Below are 22,230 nucleotides of genomic sequence, written 5' to 3'. Positions count from 1 at the left end.
TCAGTCCTAGGGCCTATACAAGCCAAGCCAAAAAGGTACCCTGGCTTTCGCCATCCAAGAAAATTATTTTCTTGTGCCCCTGTCAAGCAGAGCCACAGAGGTGATCCCTGGGATCCCGGGATGAATTTTCTATTTCCCATCAAATCATCAAGATTTTTCTTCAAGAGTGCTAATGAGGAGCTTTGTTTGATATAGATAGGTAGTTTGTTCCAGAGTATGGAAGTCTCTGGGACAGGAATCTATCTCTTCAGCATGTTCTGTTTATTGTGGTGACAAGGTTTAGGTCCCTAGAGCATGTAGCTTGGAAGGATTGTGATTTCTTTAAGTAGAGCATGTCCAACAGCTCTGGATTTGACATAGCTTTGTATGTTAGGCAGAGATCGCCTCTGAGTAGGCAATATGCGATGGAGTAAAGCTGGAGTTTTTTGAGATGGTCTGTATAAGGCATCTGTTTGAGGCCAGTAATCCTCTTTGTGAGGTATTTTTGCGGCCTTTTCAGTTGTAGATTTCTTGTGAGGTACATACCAAAAGGGGCGTTGTACTCTATAATAGGTCTAATGAGTGATGAGTAGAGGGGAACAATGACCTCTTTTTTCCTGGATGAGAAACCTTTTGTGATGAGGTGTGCTACATAGATGGATTTCCTGACTACTGTGGCGACATGATTACCAAAGGAGAGATTACTGTCCACCTGTGTCCCAAGGTCTCTTATCACACTTTCGGTGTTAAGTAGACTACCATCTATGTGGTAGCTCATGGGTACAGAGTTTTTACCAAAGGGGATGACATTGCCCCAAGATGCCCAGATTCATCACGTAGACATGAGAAAACACTGGAAGCTGACCCTTAGACATGCCTGGATAGGTGCTTATTTATTAAGTACTAAAAACTGTTTATCTCTAGACAAGTGAGGAAAGTTGAGTGCTGTAGTAATTTGTAGCTTATTTAGTGCTTACAATGAGTTCTGAACAAGTGGTGAGCTCAAAGAAACAGATTTGAGTGCTAAAACTGAAAATAAATTTGAAGAGCAGACTTTATGGTGCCAGGAATAGTTTGACCCTAACTAAGCGGCGATGCATGAAGTGTATTTTTTTTTTAAATATAACAGTAGTAAATGAGCAAACCGATTTAAATAAATTAACCAATGAAAAGCTAAAAACTGAGCCCCGTTCCAGCAGTCTTTGATCAGACAAGTTCTAATTGCACACTCCTGCCGCTAGAGTGCAGGGGAACCTTCTCCAAAAAAAGATGGGCTGGATTAGTGCTCAAGTTATACAAACAAAGCTAGATTCAGCATGTCTGAATTTAAGCTATGCTACAGCAAACAAGGCTCTCCAATTTCAAAAAGAAACAGTTCAAATAAGCAGGCACAACAAGCCTTCAACCAGAAACTCCCAGCTCAAAAGGGCAGAATCTACCCTCTCCTTACACAAGAGTGTATACCACACCTTCTTAGTGTAAAACAACTGGCCCAAAGCCCAAGTGATTAAACCAGAACTAATACACTCTTAGAATAACAGACACTAAGCCTTCAATCAGCAACTCCCAACTTAGAAGGATGTAAGCTACCTGTCCTGCCACAACAGTGCAGACCACAAACCTTCTTAATGTAAAACTACTGGTCTGAAGCCCTAGTGCTTCAACCAAAGGCTTAGAGGAACAGCTGCAATTTAATCAGGCTACTAACAAGCAGTAACAAATGCAATAGAATAAATGCAATAAAGTAGGAAGAAATGCAAATACAGTAAAAGCAGATGAATAAAGTGCCATTTGTTTATACAACAATAGAAAATGCGCAAACTGATTTAATCAAATTACCCAATTAACCAGCAAAAAAGCTCAAAACTGAGCCCTGTTCCAGCAGTCTTCACTCAGACAAGTTCTAACTGCACACTCCTGCCACTAGGGTGCAGGGGAACCTTCTGCAAAAAAGATGGCCTGGATTAGTCCTCAAGTTATACAAACAAAGCTAGATTCAGAATGTCTGACTCTAGTCTATGCTACAGTAAACAAGGCACACCAATTTCAGAAAGAAACAGTTCAAATAAGCAGGCACAATAATCCTTTAACCAGAAATTCCCAGCTCAGAAAGGCAGAATCTAACCTCGTCTCCCACAAGAGTGCAGACCACAAACCTTCTTAATGTAAAATAACTGGCCTGAAGCCCAAGTGCTTAAACCAGAATTAATACACTTTTAGAATAACAGACACTGAGCCTTCAATGAACAATTCCCAATTTAGAAGGACATAAGCTACCTGTTCTGCCACAACAGTGCAGACCACAAAACTTCTCAATGTAAAACAACTGGTCTGAAGCCTAAGTGCTTAAATCGAAAGGCTTAGAATAACAGTTGCAATTTAATCAGGCTACTACCAAGCAGTAATAAATGCAGCAGAATAAATACAATTGAGTACTTTTAAGAAGAGGCAAAAGCAAAATAAAGTGCATTTTTTTAAGTAACGTGCAAGGAGAGAGGAAGGACGAGCAGAGGTTATGAACCTAAGTGGGATGGCCTTCTCAAATGTTCTCTCTGTATTAAGTAGAGTGAACACCAGACTGGGAGGGGTGTCCCAGATCAAGTTTACAATAGGGGCGGGCAACTGCAAAGCCACCAACTATAACAACTCTACAAGAATAAGGTGGGGGTGGAGGAAAACAGTTTCAGGACAGATGAGAAACATAAAACAATGCCAGAAAATATATAAAATAGTTCAGTCAGGCAAACAATAATTCAGTCAGGCAACATGCAACTTTAAGTTACATCCACAAGCTAACCCTGATACATACTTGCCTAACTAATACATTGTGCTGATGCAAGCATTGTGAAAAGACTTGGGGTTATAAATGTGGAAGGATGGTTATTAATATGGATCACAGCTTAGGATTTACAAAAAGGACAACATGCTGGGCATTTAGATAAAAAATTTACAAGAATGAATTCATGTCATTACAATGGTCACAACCAGTAGCAGTAAGTGAAAACCTTCCTTCCTTAGACAATGGTATGGTGTCATGTATCACATAGTGCTGTTAAAAGACAAATACAAGGTGCTGTTCATCAGGGACAAAGTAATGCATGTGGGAGGACTACATGTAAAGATATTCACTGGCAAAGTACAGATCACAAATCAAATGCATACATCACTGTATCTCCCTGTTTTTCATTTCAGTTGTAAGTCTGACCATCTGACTCCTTCCAAAGATAAGGAGAAGGTGGTTGTTGAAGTGAATTTAAAAATGAAAAAAATTACATTTTAAAGCAATTTTGCAAATCATAGCATGTTCCATAAACCTTCTTGGCAGAAATCTAACAGTATATTCCAAGGTTTACACATAACACTGTACTTAAAGAGGTGCTGTTGACAGAACATTACGGATTACAAAGATATTCTTAGAAATTCAGCAAATAACTGACTTGTTCATAAGCATGCTCAAAATAACTGTTAATATCAATAAGCAGGTATGAAGAGCAGAATTTTGGACAGTGTTTCAAAGACAAGAATAGAATGATGTCTTCCCTATGAGGCGTTGAACCCACAGTATACCAACATATACATATGCAGGCCTGTTGCTTTACAGGCTGAGCTAACAGGTAACACATGTTTTTTCTTAGCAAACAGTTATTGTGTGTATGTATCCATATTCCAGTGGATAGCTGAATACGGAAACATCTGACGCAAAACCACTATAGGCTATCACGATCTACACAAATAACAGCTATTAACACATATTACAAATGAAAGTATATGTGTAGGCAGTCAGACAGGCATTCCTCTTGGGATAAATAAGTGGGACTGTAATAAGAATGTTTGCTTTATTTAGAGAAAAGGAGGAAAGAAGTTATTTATGAATTACTATTTATACATAAACAGGTAGACTAGGTGATACTGTTATAGTATTACAGATAACTATGAAATGTATTGTTATCAGCGTCCTAGGCCTTATAGATGTCAGTTATACATGACTATATTGAACATGTGAAATTATGTTATTATATGTTGGAAAGCAGACGTACATGTAAAATGTTCAATATTATGTACATTATTAAGATTAGTAAATAAATAACACCCAGGCGAATTGAAATCATACTTATATGCAGAACAGTCAGTACGTCTTCTTAATTATCCAGATAAGCTAATTGTCAGAAGAGTTAATTAATGGTTGTAAAAGGCATGTATTTGATATATTTGGGACACCAATATATCACTAAATTTTGTAGGAATGCTCAGGTTTACATAGAATTATGTCACTTACTGTGGGCATCCACTGTCTGTTGATGCATCTTGGTGACCTTCCGACAAAGCTCCTCTGCATACTTTTGATGCAGGTCATCACAGTGGTGGTGAATCTACATTCCAGTCCACTAGATCCTCATATGTCATCTATGCTCCCTCACAATCTGTTTCCAAATGTCAATCATTACAAAGTCCTGTGATGTGGACCTCATGAGATGCTCCACTCCAACATACATAGACTGTCAACATCTAGGTGGCCTCCTCCTCGATTCAGTTAGGAGCCTGGACACATTGAAGCCTGCTGAAAGTAACCATCTCAATAATGTTGATAGTCCAGTGAAGAAATACAGATCTGAAAATTACTCACTGAGGTCCCACTCAGTTCGCAGGTAGCAATGGTCTGATCTGTAGATGATTCAAAATCAATATTTACAAGTGGTGCTTATGTCATGCTATAAGATCATTGTAAGATAACAGGTATGTGCTACATATGGTACCGTTTAACGATACCTATTGAGTACTTCCTTGGAGAACTTTTCTGTTATGCTGAAATATTGGTTAATATGCCAAATTTCAAGAATTTACGCAGATGTGCACAAATGGGATTCCAAAAACTTGAATTTTAATGAATCGCATTAATTATGTATGGTGCAAATTGTACTTAAAAATGTATGCACAAAGATGCAAAAAAGTTAAAGGACATACCTGCTCTTACTTTCAGTTAAACCTGAGTCATACGTAGCTGCTAATGTAATTTGACACCTGCTGGCATTGCTGTTTTAGGGAATATTAGTTCATTATACGCCTATATTATCATTGCTCATTATCAAATGCTTCTCTTTATATTGAAGCATTTAGGGAAAATGTGTGCATTGTGAAAAATGTTTGTAATTTACTGGAGTGGTGTGTGATTTACCTGTATACATATAGCTGTTGACATCAGCATGAAGGACATGCAGTAATTTCTCATATGCAGTTGTACAGACAGATGTAAATCGCAAAACTGAATAGTACATTTTATTTATTTATTTTACATTTCTTTACTGGGAAAGTCTGACTGGACACAGGTCCTTTTTCAGCATAGGTCTGGAGAGAAAAGATCCAAGAGTAACAAATACATACAACAGAGAAACAAATACAGCCAAGTGAGAAGCAAATACATACAAGATAGTAGTTTCAGACATCAAGACGGATTTATAGACTATGCGTATATCTTGTGGGTGACTACATACACTCTGTGGTATACGTACAGAAAACTATGGAATCCGACATTATCAGTATGTTCTGTACTATCTATTCCTTTTATGGATATTTAGTCATTGATGATTCTTAAAACAAATACGAAAGGAATCCGTACTGCCAATGGCTACTTATGGATCCTGAGGTTTTCGATACTTTCCATAAGTTGTTCAATTGATAATTTACAGATACTCTCTACTGATATGGATGGCATTCACTGCTCAGTAATGATTGTATTGATATAAGGTCATCATGTACAACATGTCATATGACAGATTGGTTTTAAATACGTGTTTTAGGCTACAATTGTTTTACAGCTACAGCCATCACACATTTCTGTTGTACACAGGTTTGTGTAGTATGTTAATGTGAAATACATGCAGACTGTGTCTCCTGTGGCATGAGTTTGTTATGTTTGGACCTCCATTCTCTGGATATCTACTGTAAGGGATTCAAATGTCACAGACACACAGATAGCATTTACAGATATCACAGGTAATGTTGCTTTTACATGTGTTATGTATGCAGGCATTGCTGATCACAAGTGATGTTGCTTTTGCAAATGTTATGTATGCAGACATTGCATGTCTTCATATGTCACATTACTATATGTCACATTAAATATTTCACAGAATTTTGCATTGCACAGGAATGCATAGTACTTACATTGGCATAAGCTGTCCACATAATCACAACCATGAGTGGGCTCCTACATGAATCTGAACATGTGTATATCACTGTCTTTCTGATGGCAAACAGACCTGGGGTGACAATTTTGCCCCACAGGAGAATGAGATTATAATCAATGTCTGTGACAACAGAGAGGGATAGAGACTCCTTACATGGGCAGGGAATACAGTATGGAGGAATGAAGTATGGGATAACCTAACCAACATGAATGATGTGGTTGAAGGTCACAATAAATCCTATGAGGCCCGTCGCTGACACTGCTTTGACATGATTCTCAATGCAGCCAACAGGGTACAATGTTATGAGGGATTGAAGGATGCCACCTGTGGCCCACCATTGACCTCCCTTGATGAGATAACAATATTTCTTACATCCCTACATACAGTGAGTGGAGACCACTGTATACCCAGGGGTGGGATCGAAGCAGGTGTTCCAGTCCACACATATATGTGTTACTTTGCATAACATTGACAACAACAGAATAAATAATCCTAATTTGCTGTTGCATGAATATTCATGTATTGTCATTTTTGGTTTTCAGCAGCTGAATTTCATTCCCTCAACTTGGAAACAATTTTAATATAATAAGAAACTTGTTTCCTGTCTATTCCTAGACCTATCAAAAGTGTTTGACACTGTGTCTCACCCTCTTCCCCTTAATAAGCTAACTGACCTCAACTTCTCTACTGCTACTGTGGCCTGTTTTTTTAGCTGTCTTTCTGAATGACTTCAGTCTGTGAAATGGCAGTCTGCTCTCTCCTCTCCTCTCCCAGTCAAAATGGGTGTCCCCCAGGGATCCATTCTTGGCCCATTACTTTTCAATATCTTTACTAATCACCTCTATATTTCCTCTCCTCTATCATCCCTTGTTCAATACACAGATGACTCTATAGTTATCACTACTGCTGATACCCTCACTGACCTCTTCAACGTCACCTAGTCTTCCTTCAACTCAGTAGAAACTTGGCTAACAACCAGCTTATCGAAAACTAAGCTTTTACTTTTTCTTCCCCAAAATTTTATCCATCTTTAATCAACTTTCTCTATATTATCTCTAAATAACACTTTTATTGATGTTGAAACTAGTACAAAACTCCTAGCTGTCATCATTGATGACCATCTTAAGTTTGACTTGCACGTAAATAACTGTGTAAGGAAGACTCACCAAAAACTCGGCCTCCTTTACAGGAACAATACATTCCTTACAAATAAAGCTAAGGTAACCCTCTCTCAAGCCTACCTCCTACCTAACCTATTATATGCCTCACAAATTCTAACCAATCTCAACTCTTGTCTCTTATCTAAGCTTGAATCTACTTACAACAAGGTGGCTAGATTTGCAGTCCATCAAACACACAAATCTCATCATTGTCTCTCTTTTAAACACCTAAACTGGCTAGAATTCCCCCATCTGCTTATTTTCAATCAACTCCAGATTATTCATGCCATCTTATATCAGCCATCTTACTGTCCTAATCTATCTTCTCTCATCTCCCTATACACTCCTAATAGGCCTGACTGCAGAGCAGACCAGGACTGACTTCAAATTTGCAAACCTAATTCAAAAACTGGCTGCATCATAGATAGCTTCAATCCTGCCATTTCCTGAAACAAACTGCCATTTGCAATTAGGTCTATTATACAACTAAACCAGTTCAAAACAGCAACCAAAGAATATTTGAAAAGCCACTGGATCTGTCCTTGTACTCATGCTCCATGGCATACCTTCCTTCACAATAGCTGTGCGGTGCCTATTTTCCACAAATATTTTTTTATTTTCAATTAAAATAACATTTACATAATATTTTTAAATAAAATTTTAAACAACTATATACAATATTTACAATACCCTGACTTTGAATTATATACACTGTATTATTAAATATAGAATTAACAGATCAGTTATCAGAGATACAATATTGATTATTGCAGAGTGTCCAACAAAGATATAACTTTCTTCCAAAGGATTATTTACCAATGGCCTGGGATAGATTCTTTGTTCTTTGATTTTTATTTCCATCGATGCAGTTGTCTTCAGTAAAGTGTATAATTCTTCCAAGGTCGGGGGTGTATTTGAATTCCACCTTCTGGTTATACATTTCCTAGATATAGCAAGTATTCTCCATAACAAATACATATTTGTCTTATTCAGGTAGGAACCTTCATTTACATTTAGTATAATCAATATTTTTGTTAAGGTAAAGGATTCATTAAATAAAGCTTGTAAAAAAATGATCGATTCCATTCCAATATGATTTAATTTTATTACATTCATAAAAATATGAATCCATTCTGATTTATTTGACTTTTCACACCTCCAACAAAAAACATTTGTAGTAGTACTGATCTTTTTAATTCTATCTGGTGTTAAAAATGCTCTATGTAAGTATTTCCAGTTAAATATTTTCCAGTACTGTGTGTTAGAGGTGTAATTAACTAATAGTAAGATGTTAGTTTTAATTTCTTCTATTAACCGCAATGACTGACCTTTTGTTAAGAAATGATGGTTTGGGAATCGTTTTATATGTTATTAACTCTTTATATAGATTTGAAATTGAATTTTTCTTTTCACAACTATTATATATAAATTCATACAGAAAACTTATTAGTTTAGGAATATCTTTAAATGAGGAATTATTAATTAATCTGCATAAATCTTGAGTGTACATTAGAATGCTTTGTAAGATTAACCAGTCCTGTGTTGGAATATTGTAAGCAAATACATACAAGATAGTAGTTTCAGACATCAAGACGGATTTATAGGTTATGCGTATATCTTGTGGGTGACTCCATACACTCTGTGGTATACGTACAGAAAACTATGCATTCTGACATTATCAGTATGTTCTGCACTATGTATTCCTTTTATGTATATTTAGTCATTGATGATTCTTAAAACAAATGCAAAAGGAATTCGTACCACCAATGGCTACTTATGGATCCTGAGGTTTTCGATACTTTCCATAAGTTGCTCAATTGATAATTTACAGATACTCTCTACTGATATGGATGGCATTCACTGCTCAGTAATGATTGTATTGATACAAGGTCATCATGTACAACATGTCATATGACAGACTGGTTTTAAATATGTGTTTTAGGCTACAATTGTTTTACAGCTACAGCCATCACACATTTCTGTTGTACACATGTTTGTGCAGTATGTTAATGTGAAATACATGCAGACTGTGTCTCCTGTGGCATGAGTTTGTTATGTTTGGACCTCCATTCTCTGGATATCTACTGTAAGGGATTCGAATGTCAGAGACACTCAGATAGCCTCTACAGATATCACAGGTAATGCTGCTTTTACATGTGTTATGTATGCAGGCATTGCTGATCACAAGTTATGTTGCTTTTGCAAGTGTTATGTTTGCAGACATTGCATGTCTTCATATGTCACATTACTATAAGCCACAATGAATATTTCACATAATTTTGTATTGCACAGGAATGCATAGTACGTACAGTGGCATAAGCTGTCCACATAATTGCCTCCATGAGTGGGCTCCTACATGAATCTGAACATGTGCATATCACTGTATTTCTGATGGCAAACAGACCTGGGGTGACAATTTTGCCCCACAGGAAAATGTGATTATAATCAATGTCTGTGACAACAGGGAGGGATAGAGACTCCTTACATGGGCAGGGAATACAGTATAGAGGAATGAAGTATGGGATAACCTAACCAACATGATTGATGTGGTTGAAGTTCACAATAAATCCTATGAGGCCTGTTGCTGACACTGCTTTGACATGATCCTCAATGCAGCCAACAGGGTACGACGGTATGAGGGATTGAATGATGCCACCTGTGGCCCACCATTGACCTCCCTTGATGAAATAACAATATTTCTTGCATCCGTACATACGGTGAGTGGAGACCACTGTATACCCAGGGGTGGGATAGAAGCAGGTGTTCCAGTCTGCACATATATGTGTTTCTTTGCATAACATTGACAACAACAGAATAAATAATCCTAATTTGCTGTTGCATGAATATTCATGTATTGTCATTTTTGTTTTTCAGTAGCAGAATTTCATTCCCTCAACTTGGAAACAATTTTATACTCTACTCAAATCTCTAATTTCAGACCTATTGCTATACGCTCTCCTCTTCCTAAAGTGCTTAAAAAATGTATCCATTATCAAGTTCTCCAACACATCCAACAGGAAAATCTGCTTACACCCACACAACACGGCTTCTACCCTAAGCACAGCACCACCACTGCCCTCTTATCTTTCACTAATACTATTTATTCAGCCAGAGATAATAAGAAACTTGTTTCCTGTCTATTCCTGGACCTATCAAAAGCTTTTGACACTGTGTCTCACCCTCTTCCCCTTAATAAGCTAACTTACCTCAACTTCTCTACTGCTACTGTGGCCTGTTTTTTTAGCTGTCTTTCTGAACGACTTCAGTCTGTGAAATGGCAGTCTGCTCTCTACCCTCCTCTCCCAGTCAAAATGGGTGTCCCCCAGGGATCCATTCTTGGCCCATTGCTTTTCAATATTTTTACTAACCACTTCTATACTTCCTGTCCTCTATCATCCCTTGTTCAGTACGGAGATGACTCTGTAGTTATTACTATTGCTGATACCCCCACTGACCTCTTTAGCATCACCTAGTCTTCCTTGAACTCAGTAGAAACTTGGCTCACAACCAGCTTATCGAAAACTAAGCTTTTACTTTTTCTCCCCCAAAATTTTATCCATCTTTAATCAACTTTCTCTATATTATCTCTAAATAACAATTTTATTGATGTTGAAACTAGTAGAAAACTCCTAGTTGTCATCATTGATGACCATCTCGTTTGACCTGCACTTAAATAACTGTGTAAGGAAGACTCACCAAAAACTCGGCCTCCTTTACAGGAACAATACATTCCTTACAAATAAAGGTAAGGTAACCCTCTCTCAAGCCTACCTCCTACCTAACCTATTATATGCTTCACAAATTCTAACCAATCTCAACTCTTGTCTCTTATCTAAGCTTGAATCTACTTACAACAAGGTGGCTAGATTTGCAGCCCATCAAACATACAAATCACATCATTGTCTCTCTTTGAAACACCTAAACTGGCTAGAATTCCCCCATCTGCTTATTTTCAATCAACTCCAGATTATTCATACCATCTTATATCAGCCATCTTACTGTCCTAATCTATCTTCTCTCATCTCCCTATACACTCCTAATAGGCCTCTCTGCAGAGCAGGCCAGGATTGACTTCAAATTTACAAACCTAATTCAAAAATTGGCTGCATTATAGATAGCTTCAATCCTGCCATTTCTTGGAACAAACTGCCATTTGCAATTAGGTCTATTATACAACTAAACCAGTTCAAAACAGCAACCAAAGAATATTTGAAAAGCCACTGGATCTGTCCTTGTACTCACTCTCCATGGTGTACTTTCCTTCACAATGGCTGTACGCTGCCTATTTTCCTCAAATATTTTTTTTTAATTTCAATTAAAATAACATTTACATAATATTTTTAAATATACTTTAAAACAACTATATACAATATTTACAATACCCTTACTTTCAGTTATATACACTGTATATTATTAAGTATAGAATTAAAACAGCGTAAGAAACTTCTTTGTGTGGAAGATTTTCAGTCCATATATTTCTAGTTAATCACTGTATATTAATCAGATCAGACAATAGTAGTAGAAGTAGCGAACGTAAATTCGTCAAGTCAAAAGGTAATAATAGAAAATATATAATTCTACAGCATTACTAAGTATTCAAAAGTAATCCAAACAAGGCAGGCAGTCTGTTTCCAGTCGAAAATCCTTCATTAAGTACACAGACAAGCGATCCAAGTAAAACAAAAATAGAGTAATAATTTCCTCACAAGCTTTCTAAATATATATATATACTTTTTATCAGGCATGGGAGTGGTTTATTGTGCTTTGTTTTACAGCACAATAAATAAACCAATAAGAGTAAATATCCTTTTAATATTATCATGTGTGAGTCTGTTATATAAAAATCTAGTTTGATCATTATTAATTGTCTTTGAAAGTGGGATTTTCATTCTGTTAGCTATGATTGACAGGAATATTTTGTAATCATTATTCAGTAATGATATAGGTCTGTATGAGGTGCAAAGGTCTGATGGTTTATTATCTTTTAGAACTGGTGTTATGAGAGAATATTTCCATGAGGGTGGTATTTTTGCTTCTGACTGGACTTCTAACAAAGTTTTATGAAAAAGGAAGATTACTGTTGAAGGGAAGAGTTTGTAAATTTCCATAATTATACCTTCTATCCCTGGAGCTTTGTTAGATTTACTTTCTTTTATCTTGTCAACAATTTATTTGTAGGATATAGGTTTTTGTAGGTCTAGTTTTAAGTTTTCGGGATTTTTTTTTATATTGATAAGAGTTGCATATAAGTTTATTTGGTTGGTATGTAAATCTTCTTTTTTGAAGTGTTCCATATAATGGAACCAAAATGCTTCAAGGATGTCTCCTACATCTGATACTTTTTTTCCCTTTTTTTCATGATATATACTACTAATATTATTTGTTTTAGATTGTATTTTAATTCTTGTAGATAAGTTATGTAGATATCTGGGGGAAGTAGCTAATGAGTTTATTTTTAATTTTCCAAGGCTAGATAAGTTTTGTGTGTTAGAATTTCATTATTTTTTTATTTAATTCCTCTATTTCTTTGTTGACTTCTGGAAAATTCTGATTTTTTTTTTAGATTTTGCTGTCATGAGCCTGGTTTGCAAGTGTAATGATTCAGATTCCCACTCTCTGACTTTGTTTTTGTAATAGCTAAGGGTCTTACCAAATAAATATGCTTTTAATGAGTCCCAAACCATGACTCTACTGATTTCTGTTGTATTATTACTTTCAAGAAATAATTATAGTTCTGACAACATCCAGGGTCTGAATTCTTTAATTTTCGTGGTATATGATGGAATTCTAGTTGAGAGGATTAAAGGTTTAAACTCTATTTGGAGCGTCATTATCAGAGAGTCGTGATCTGAGAAGGGGCATGGAACTATTGAGAAGTTGAGGATTTTTGTTTGTAAATCTTAAACTACAAATAAGTTGTCTATTCTGGTTTGTGTTCCAAATCTATGGTCTTTATGGGAAAATAATAAGGATTTATCATCTTTTACTTTAAAAGTGTCTATTAAATGAAATGAATCAATCCATCTTTTTAAGGATTTTGAAATAGTTGCTATGTGAAAAGACTTCTTGGTGGTTTCAGAAGCTTCTAAGGTACAATTAAAGTCTCCTCCCAGTATAAGATTTCCTTTATAATTGTTGGAAATAAAATTTAGGTGTTTTTTAACTGTTCCTGCTCCAATTCCTGGGAACCAATATAGATTAGCTAAGGTCCATATTCTGTTATTAAATTTAATTATAACAAATGCTAGTAGACCTTCTTTGTCTTCATATTTATAAATAACTTTTGGAGTGATTATGTTTTTCTTCCAGAGAATTGATACTCCTTTTGTCTTTGTTCTACAGGAGGATTGAGCTAAGACTGTATGGTCCTTAGGGTTCCAAATAAAGCAATCATTAGTCTTAAAATGCATTTCCTGGAGAAATAGTACTTGTGCCTTATTTAGATTTAAATATTTTAGTAAGTCTGATCTTTTATTTGCATTATTTAAGCCATTAGTATTTAATGATAAGAATGTTAAATCCATTTCAAGTTATTGTTGGAAGAAACTTTTTGCTTCTTTTTTTATTTTGATTATAGTAGTTATACCATATTCTCTGATAACACTGGATGTTATTTTTATCTGTGTGTAAACTTGGGAGTGTAATTTAATGTTCTTTCTTCTTTAAATACAAGTATGGTAAAATTCTGGTCAGACTTTAAAAATACTTCTATAAAACATTAATTCTAAAGTATCAAATACAAGTAAATATGAATTTCCCATTAAACATGGAATGAAAGTCATTCCTAATCCAATAGAGAAAGATAGATCTATTAGATTATCACTCATACCTTTAACCGACAATATCAACTGAGCTCCATATATTAAATTATTATATGGAGAATTTTCTTAAAAGAGATATGAAATTCTATATTATTCTGTTATTGTTCTATAGTATTTTATATATCAGGATGAAATGTTAGTAGTGTAAACAATTATTAAGTTGACTTAGAAAATATCCAGTATTTAGTTACCCAAGAGATCTCAAATATGTCAGATATGCCCTTTTGGATAAATTAAATGCAACAGAGGAGCATACACTAAATAAGCCAACAACAGATTATTACTAAAATAAATTGACTAAAAGGACTCTACAGGAGACAATGAGTGATTACCAATGAAATATGAATTTACTGTAGGTGTACTGTCTTCCTTTACTTTTCCAATCTTCAGCTCACCAACTTCAACTTACACTTATGAAAAGACATGGCTTATCAGTGGTATCCTGACTCTGAGTAGAGGCGCATTCTAGTGTGCAGTGCTTTTACATATTTTAGATTTACAAAGCAGAGTCTAAGAATGAACTATGATCACCCTGACAATTCCCATCCTGCATAGGGCACCTCCTGTCTCCAGTATGGGTAATCATATCAGGTCTAGCATGAATGTGAAGGTACCTATATGGTAATCAAGACTTACCTTAGGTAAATATTAATCAAATAGCATTTACAGCATCTTAAAGAGTTCTCGGGGCAGTTAGAATACTCTTAAATCTCTCCTCCCTTGACCACAAACAGAGATTCCCCTTCCCTTTCTTTCCCTTGTTTTAAATCAGTACTAATGAAAGAAATTCAGCAAACATAGGTAAACAGAAATAACATTCAGTAGTCCATCTTGTACATGACTTGCAATCCATTAAACAAGTCAGTGACTAACATCACTTTAGTAAACATAAAGACAAATTAGAAATAATTTCCTAGCTCTTTATATTTTCTGATAAAGCAAAAAGTTAACAATAAGCTATTTTAACTAAAAGTATAAATCATTTCAATTTTTCCTTGCATGTATACATTTCTACTTATATTGTAGTGTCAATAGCTGTCTTTGAAATAGGTTTCATAGGTTTCATAGGTTCGTACTAGGCTATCTGCCCTAGGGCATTTATAAGCCTAGCCAGAGTGTATGTGGCTTACACCACCCCTTAGGATGAGAATACTACGCCCTTTTAGGGTTTAGTTTACTATGCCTCTGTCTAGTAGTGACACAGAGATGACCCCCAGGGTAAACCTACGATCTCCCATCCACTCGTCGAGATTTCTCTTGAATAGAGTCAGTGAGGGGCTCTGCCTAACATGGACTCGGATTCTGTTCCAGAGTGTAGGGAGCCTCTGGGTTATGAATCTGTCCCTCCAGCACGTTCTATTTATTTCTGTGTTGAGGTTTAAGTCACTTGTTCTCGTGGCTCTGATGGATTTGGATTTTCTGAGGTGGAGCATGTCCATTAATTCAGGATTGGACATGGCCTTGTACGTCAGGCACAGATCACCTCTGAGTAGGCGTATGCACTGAATAGAGCTGGAGTTTTTCAGTCGGGCAGCATATGACATATGTTTAAGACCCTTTATCCTCTTGGTGAGGAACTTTTGGGGTCTTTCCAACTGCTGCAGGTGTCGGGTGAGATACATCCCAAATGGGGCATTGTACTCAATCATTGGCCTGATAAGAGAAGAGTACAGGCGCATAATGACCTCTCTTGATCTAGATGTGAAACCCTTCATGATAAGGTGGGCAATATAGAAGGTCTTCCTAACCACTTTGGCAATGTGAGTGTCAAATGAGAGGTTACTGTCAACCTGGGTCCCTAGGTCCCTGATTACCTCTTCCGTACTTAATGGATTACCGCCTATGTGGTAATTTGTCGGTACCTTGTTTTTCCCAAAGGGTATGACTATACATTTTTTGGCATTCAGCTTAAGGCCATGGCTCTGGCACCAATTATCCGTTTCTATGAGGCCTCTCTGTACAATACTTCACTTCTTCAAATCATTCCTTTTTCAATTCAGGTTTTGTTTTGTCAAAACGACAACAACATTTCAAGGGCACAATTAATATTTAGACTGATGTTATCAAATAAATAACTTGTCAGTTGCCAACTGAGTTAGTTTAGAATGTATGGTTAGTGCAAATATAGCATGTTGCAATATGTATTTGTTTGTGTGCGCTAGAGACTGTCATATGCAAGTAACATGTATAATGTAGCATATATAGAGCAGATAGCTTATGGATTCAGGTTGTTAAAGTAAATTATGCTTATTAATCAGGCAGTTTCATTTAAATTCACAAGTAATTTGGAGACATTTCAGTTGAGTTTCCAGGAATGTGTAGTCCAGTTTGAGTAATTGAGTCCACTTTCCCTCATAAACATATGTCACAATTCATTAAACTAAGCAGAGTCTAACATCTGTCTAATAATCATTATAAAGACAAAGAATAGTAATTTCCTAGCCCTTCAAACTTTCTGATCTCGCAAAATGTTGACAGGAAGCTATTTTAACTGGAAGACTAAAACATTTCAATACTTCCTTGTGAATAAATATTTTTACTTTTACTGTAGTGTCAAGAACTGTCTTTGAAATCTATGCATTACTTCACTTCTACTTTTAAGTCATTCATTTTACAGTTCAGATTATATTTTGTCAAAATGTCAATAGCATTTCAAGGGCACATTTAATATTTAAACTGATATTTTAAATGAATAGCTATCAGTTAGTACTGAGTTTGTACAGTGTGAGGTAACTGCAAAGATAACATGTTGCAAAAAGTAATATGTATCTTTTCATATGCTCTTAGAGACTGACAATTTCAAGTAACATATAAAATAAAACTTTTACAGTGCAGACAGCTTGTGAAATCAGCATGTTAAACTGAGTAATACTTTTTAATCAGGCAGCTATATTTAAGTGCACATGTAGTTTGGGAACGTTTCAGTTGTGTTTCCAGGAATATGTAATCCTATGAGGATAAATCATAAAATATTTACAAATAGTCCTATTATGTATTTATTTTACCTTGCTTAGTTTGTTTTTCATTTTAATAACTAAACATTACTTTTTCTTATTATTTGTTATCTGTGAGGCTAAATGTACTTCGCAGGTTCACAGTGTCCTTAGAAACTGTAGCAAGTGTTTACTGTTGCTATGGCAACACAAATAGAATGTGAAGAAAGCTTCACTTCTCTTAACCAACAGTACATTTTTCCCTCCTTCCCATGAGGACTTGTCAAGTGTTTGTTATGATTGTAGTCCTCACATATGTCAAGTATGTTGGATATGTAAAATAATTGTCACCTCACTTTTATATAGACTCCATGATCCATACACAGAGAAGACCTTATGATAAGTCATTATTACCTGTAACACTGCATTGAGATATATGTGCCAATTGTCTTTAATGATATACAGCATGTAATGTAAGCACACTGTCCTGATGTGTTGTTTGGCTCTTCTTTTAGCACATCAACTGCCTTTATCCTCCATTAGCCAGTCCACTGATCCCAATGTGGGATTTGTTGTGTCTCTGTATGGTAGTATAGTTCCTGGCACACAGGACACTCCCATGGTGATGCAGTCTGGCCCAGATGGTTACAGTAATTTGCATGTGGCTGTAGCCTCAGATGTGTAGGAAAACTTGTCCATACATTCTGAAAATGAGGGGAAATCGGGTGATGGACAGGATAATGCCTGTGGTCAACAGAACAATGTTGAGACTGACGCTGATGTTGACAGCAAACTTTGATATTGCCCATCATAGCAGACATAGGCATGCAGCTGTTTTGCATGGATACATGTCAGAGAGGGTGTCCACCTACTCCAACAGGCAAATGAACATTCCCAACGGCAACATGGATCTAACATCTGTGCACTTGCCCATACCACAGATCATGTTGCACAACAGTTGGGTGTGCTGCATGAGGAACAGGAGCACAGACATGGTGAGGTAATGGCATTATTGGCTGCACAGAATGAAGGCATGTTAGCTTGCTAGCTATGACATGGTCCATAGAATCCCAGGCCATAACAATAATACAGCAGTGCCATAGTACAAGCAGGGTTCTGCATGCCCTGAATTTGTTTTGCCGATTGCCACATGGGAGAGGAAGGAACCCTCTCAGCAGAACAAACTTTGCCCATCAGGCATCAATGTCTGTGCTCCAAAATGTGCACACTTCCACTTCTGGTCCACCTAATGTGGTCCAGGCAGTCACAACCAGACAGTAAAGCTGCAGTCATGCTCCTTCCCACAGTGTATCGCTACATGCTAACATCTCCCCATCAGTCTTCTCTGTGAAGCAATCTGTGGAAAGTATTTCCATACATGGTAGGAGCAGACTGGACTGCAGTGTGAGCCATCAGTGTGAGCATCCTAATCTTTTTCACAATAACACTGACAGTTGATCCACTCTGTCCAGTAGTGTCAGTCTCAAACTGAGGCAATGATGATTGCTGTGTAGAATACTAACATTGCCATCTGTCTGTGTTCATTGATAAGTCTGATGCCACAGGAGTCTGACAGTTTTACTAACCATAGCTGACTCAATTTATTGCATACTTTACAGTGATATATTTTGCTTGTGATATTGACAAGACTTCTACATTATGTCCTGAGTTGTTTTCCTGTTTGCATCTTTTTATAGATAACAGATAGGAATGTGTTGCACTAGTGTGTGTCCCTTATTGTCTGCCATACACAGATATACCAATATGTGTCAATTGTGCCCTCAGTTAATGATCCATATTATGATAGATTTGTATATGTTCACAATATTATATGTTATGATTATGTTGTTATGTTTGATGCTCAGTGTGTACATCTACTGTGTAATTGCCATTATATGCAATCTGTGCTGCTGTGGTTGGACAACACCTGACCATCAATGTTTAATTTGGATAATTCCGTACATGAGGATTGTCATGACTCAAAGTTGTGTGTCAGATGCTGTCATGTTGCCTAGGCCTGCACCTGTGGTTGCACTCTCCATCAACCACACCTGCGTCTACTACCCCTTATGTACTCATGTTCATCCTCTTCCTCTGATACCTGTGGGATGTCTTCATCAGACATCTGGTTCTTGGGGTAGTTCACCCACCCTTGTAGCTGGAAGACCACCATGTGCTGTAGTTAGCATGTTGTGTTGCATGGCACACACAGTAATCATCTGTGATGCCTTCTCAGGTGTGTATTGGAGTGCACCCCGGATGAGTCCAGTCATCTGAAACTAGATTTCAATACACTGAATGCATGCTCAATGGCATTTCATGTTGTTGCATGCACTCTTTTGTAGTCCTCCTCTGCAGAGTTTCATGGTTCTCTCTACAGTGTCATTAGCCACAGCTCAAGTGGATAACCACAGTTGCTTGTTATGGGAAGTAAACGCACATGTTATCAGCATGGATATTGTTAAGAGGGTTGTCCTTATCTTACATCCTAGCTGTGCCCCTGTACTTACCTAGTAGTATTCCCTCAGGTATATCATCCTGCTGGAATGGTATCCTCAGCTCACATTCCCTCCATATGGCAGCATCATGGACACTTCCAGGGTGTGTTACCATGATCTTTATCATGCTGCCTTCTGCTGCACACACAAACTGACTGTTCAGGGATGGCCAGCCCTTTCTGTTAATGTATCTGTCTACTTCGAGATGAACTGGGGTATTGATAGGGATTCAGGTGCAATTTATTACACCAAGTAGAAGTGGAAAGTTTGTAAGGTTATAGAACTGATGCATAACAGTTCTTTGTTCCACGGGGTAGATGGAAAGTGTATGTAGTTATCTGCCTTGCTGCACATTGCTACTAGGAATCTTGACAGGATATGACTGGCAGCTGTCTGTGAAAGTCCTACAGCACCCCACATGTATTTTTAGAATGTGCCAGATGCAAGTACACCCAGGCTGAGACACAATTTTGTTTCAAGAGAGATGGAGTTGACTTGCAATGTCCGGACAGACATTTGTCAGGACACACATGTTGCACGTAGCCTGCACCATCTGTCTCTCTAGGCAGTACCTGCCAATTTTTTGTTTATCTGACAGTTGTTTTAGTTACAGCCTTATTCTTATTCTAACTGGCTGCCTTGTGGGGCACACATCCACATCCTCATCCATGGTTTGTAGTACTGCACCCTGTTGCAGTTCATTCACTGCAAGTAGCATATTTTTAATTATTTTGGTAGTATTATTACAGATTTTGTTGTGTTCTGTAATCATTGCTTCCGTTCCTTGCAATGTTGTACAGCATATGGCAAGCATTTCAGAAACAGAGTCAGTGCTGCAGTTTGCAGCATTTAAGTTAAGTTGGGCTCACATGATGTGGTTTGGAATCTGACATGTGTGAGCAGAATTCATAATTATCCTATGTTGAATAGTTAATTACTCAGACTGCTTGTAGTTTGTCTTCTGAAATTGCTTCTGTATCTGGTGCACAGAAGTCTTCCTTTGGTGAGCTGTGCTGTCTGCAAATAGCTATTGGAATCCATCCATCTATATGCAAAGCAATATCACAGAGCTGAACAAATTACATGAATATTAAATGCACAGAAAAATGAAGTCATAGAACATTGCATCAGTAATCACTGCTCTTCCCATTTTTATGCAAAGCCCAGAAAATGAGATAGGAAATTCACCCCAGGGATCATGTCAGTCACCCTGCTAGACATAGGTCCAGGGAAGTAAATACTGTGGGAAGAAATAGCCAGGAAATTTTTATGGCTAGGCTTGTATAGGCCCTAGGGTTGATAGCCTAGTACCAACCTATGAACCTATGACAGGGGCTGCTCTTTAGACAGCAAGAAAGATAGCCACTTAAGAGAAAAACTCACATTAGGCAAAATGCTTGGTAGTGGAAAAGTGCTGCAGAACAACTGAGATTAAGCTCAGAATGAAGCATTGGGATTGCTAGTGATTATCAATGAGAGGGTGAGAGCTTCAGGTACTATAGATTAGTTGTAAGAGTGGAAGTGCGAGCATGGCTCTCTATTGAAATGTCATCACTAATAATACCACTTATCAACCTCTAAACAAAAAACACAGAAGAACAGATATCAAACATTGCTATTCTCATTTAAACTTCTTTTTGCAGGAGGGTAAGCCCACTGCATCCCCAATGTGGTGGCTTGACCTCCACACCCTCAGACTTATATATACTGACCCAGAGATCAGCATATCTCAGAGAAAAGGAAATATTCTGAGAAATGGCCATCTCAGATTTAGTATATGTAAGTCCATGTTTTCATCCATTCAGTTTCAGTATTGTGGGACTCACTAAAGTGGGTTCCCACGTTTCAAATGGTTACAGTGAGAAAGTGCATACCTGGAATAAGCAAAACTGTAAAATATAATTAAAGTGTTATGAGGTAAGAGAATAAGAAGAAACAGCATGAAAGCAGTTTTAAGTTAGACATTAGGGGGTGACTGGGAAACAACACTATAAGCAATCACAGAGAAAGAACAGCATATAGAGAATAATCCTGGTGTAGTTTGGAGCCATGAATGTTTAACAATAGATTTTGTTTAACGTGAGAAAAGAAAAAATAACAAATTACATTATTTTTATGTCAAAATAGCAGAGGAAGAGGGAAGGAGTAAGCTAAAACAGGCCCTGAAAGTGATATAAATGCCTAACTGCACATGGAGAGCTAAATTAAATAGAAATATAAAGTTACAAGCTGGTTTTTTTGAACATAAAGTTATGGTGAAGTGAAGACAGACAATCAGGTATATATGTACAATGTCATTTTAAAGGAACACAACATATTGCAACAGATGTAGCAAATATGTAAGCACCTATGGGGTATGTAAAAAAGGAGATAGGGTGAGTTGTGCAAAGGATACAGGAAGCTGAATCCAGGTTGGGCAAAGTTAATATACAAATGAAAGACATGTGGAAACACTGGTCAAAGGAATAGTCTTAGAATTGTAGAAGTGATGGAAGGAGTGGAGTGAAATATTACAAAATTTATGAAGGTCGGGGTTATGGTTGTGGTGAAGAAGAGGGGTCTTTGACCTACAAGTACAGAGAATGGGGATGGACAGCAATAGTCCAGGTACTAGGAGATGACACGCCATCATTAAGATGCAGTGTCACCAAACC

This window comes from Protopterus annectens, chromosome 1.part1 (genome assembly GCF_019279795.1).
Source record: "Protopterus annectens isolate FY-2018-M chromosome 1.part1, PAN1.0, whole genome shotgun sequence".
Lineage (NCBI taxonomy): Eukaryota > Metazoa > Chordata > Ceratodontiformes > Protopteridae > Protopterus > Protopterus annectens.
This window is presented reverse-complemented; position numbering follows the sequence as displayed.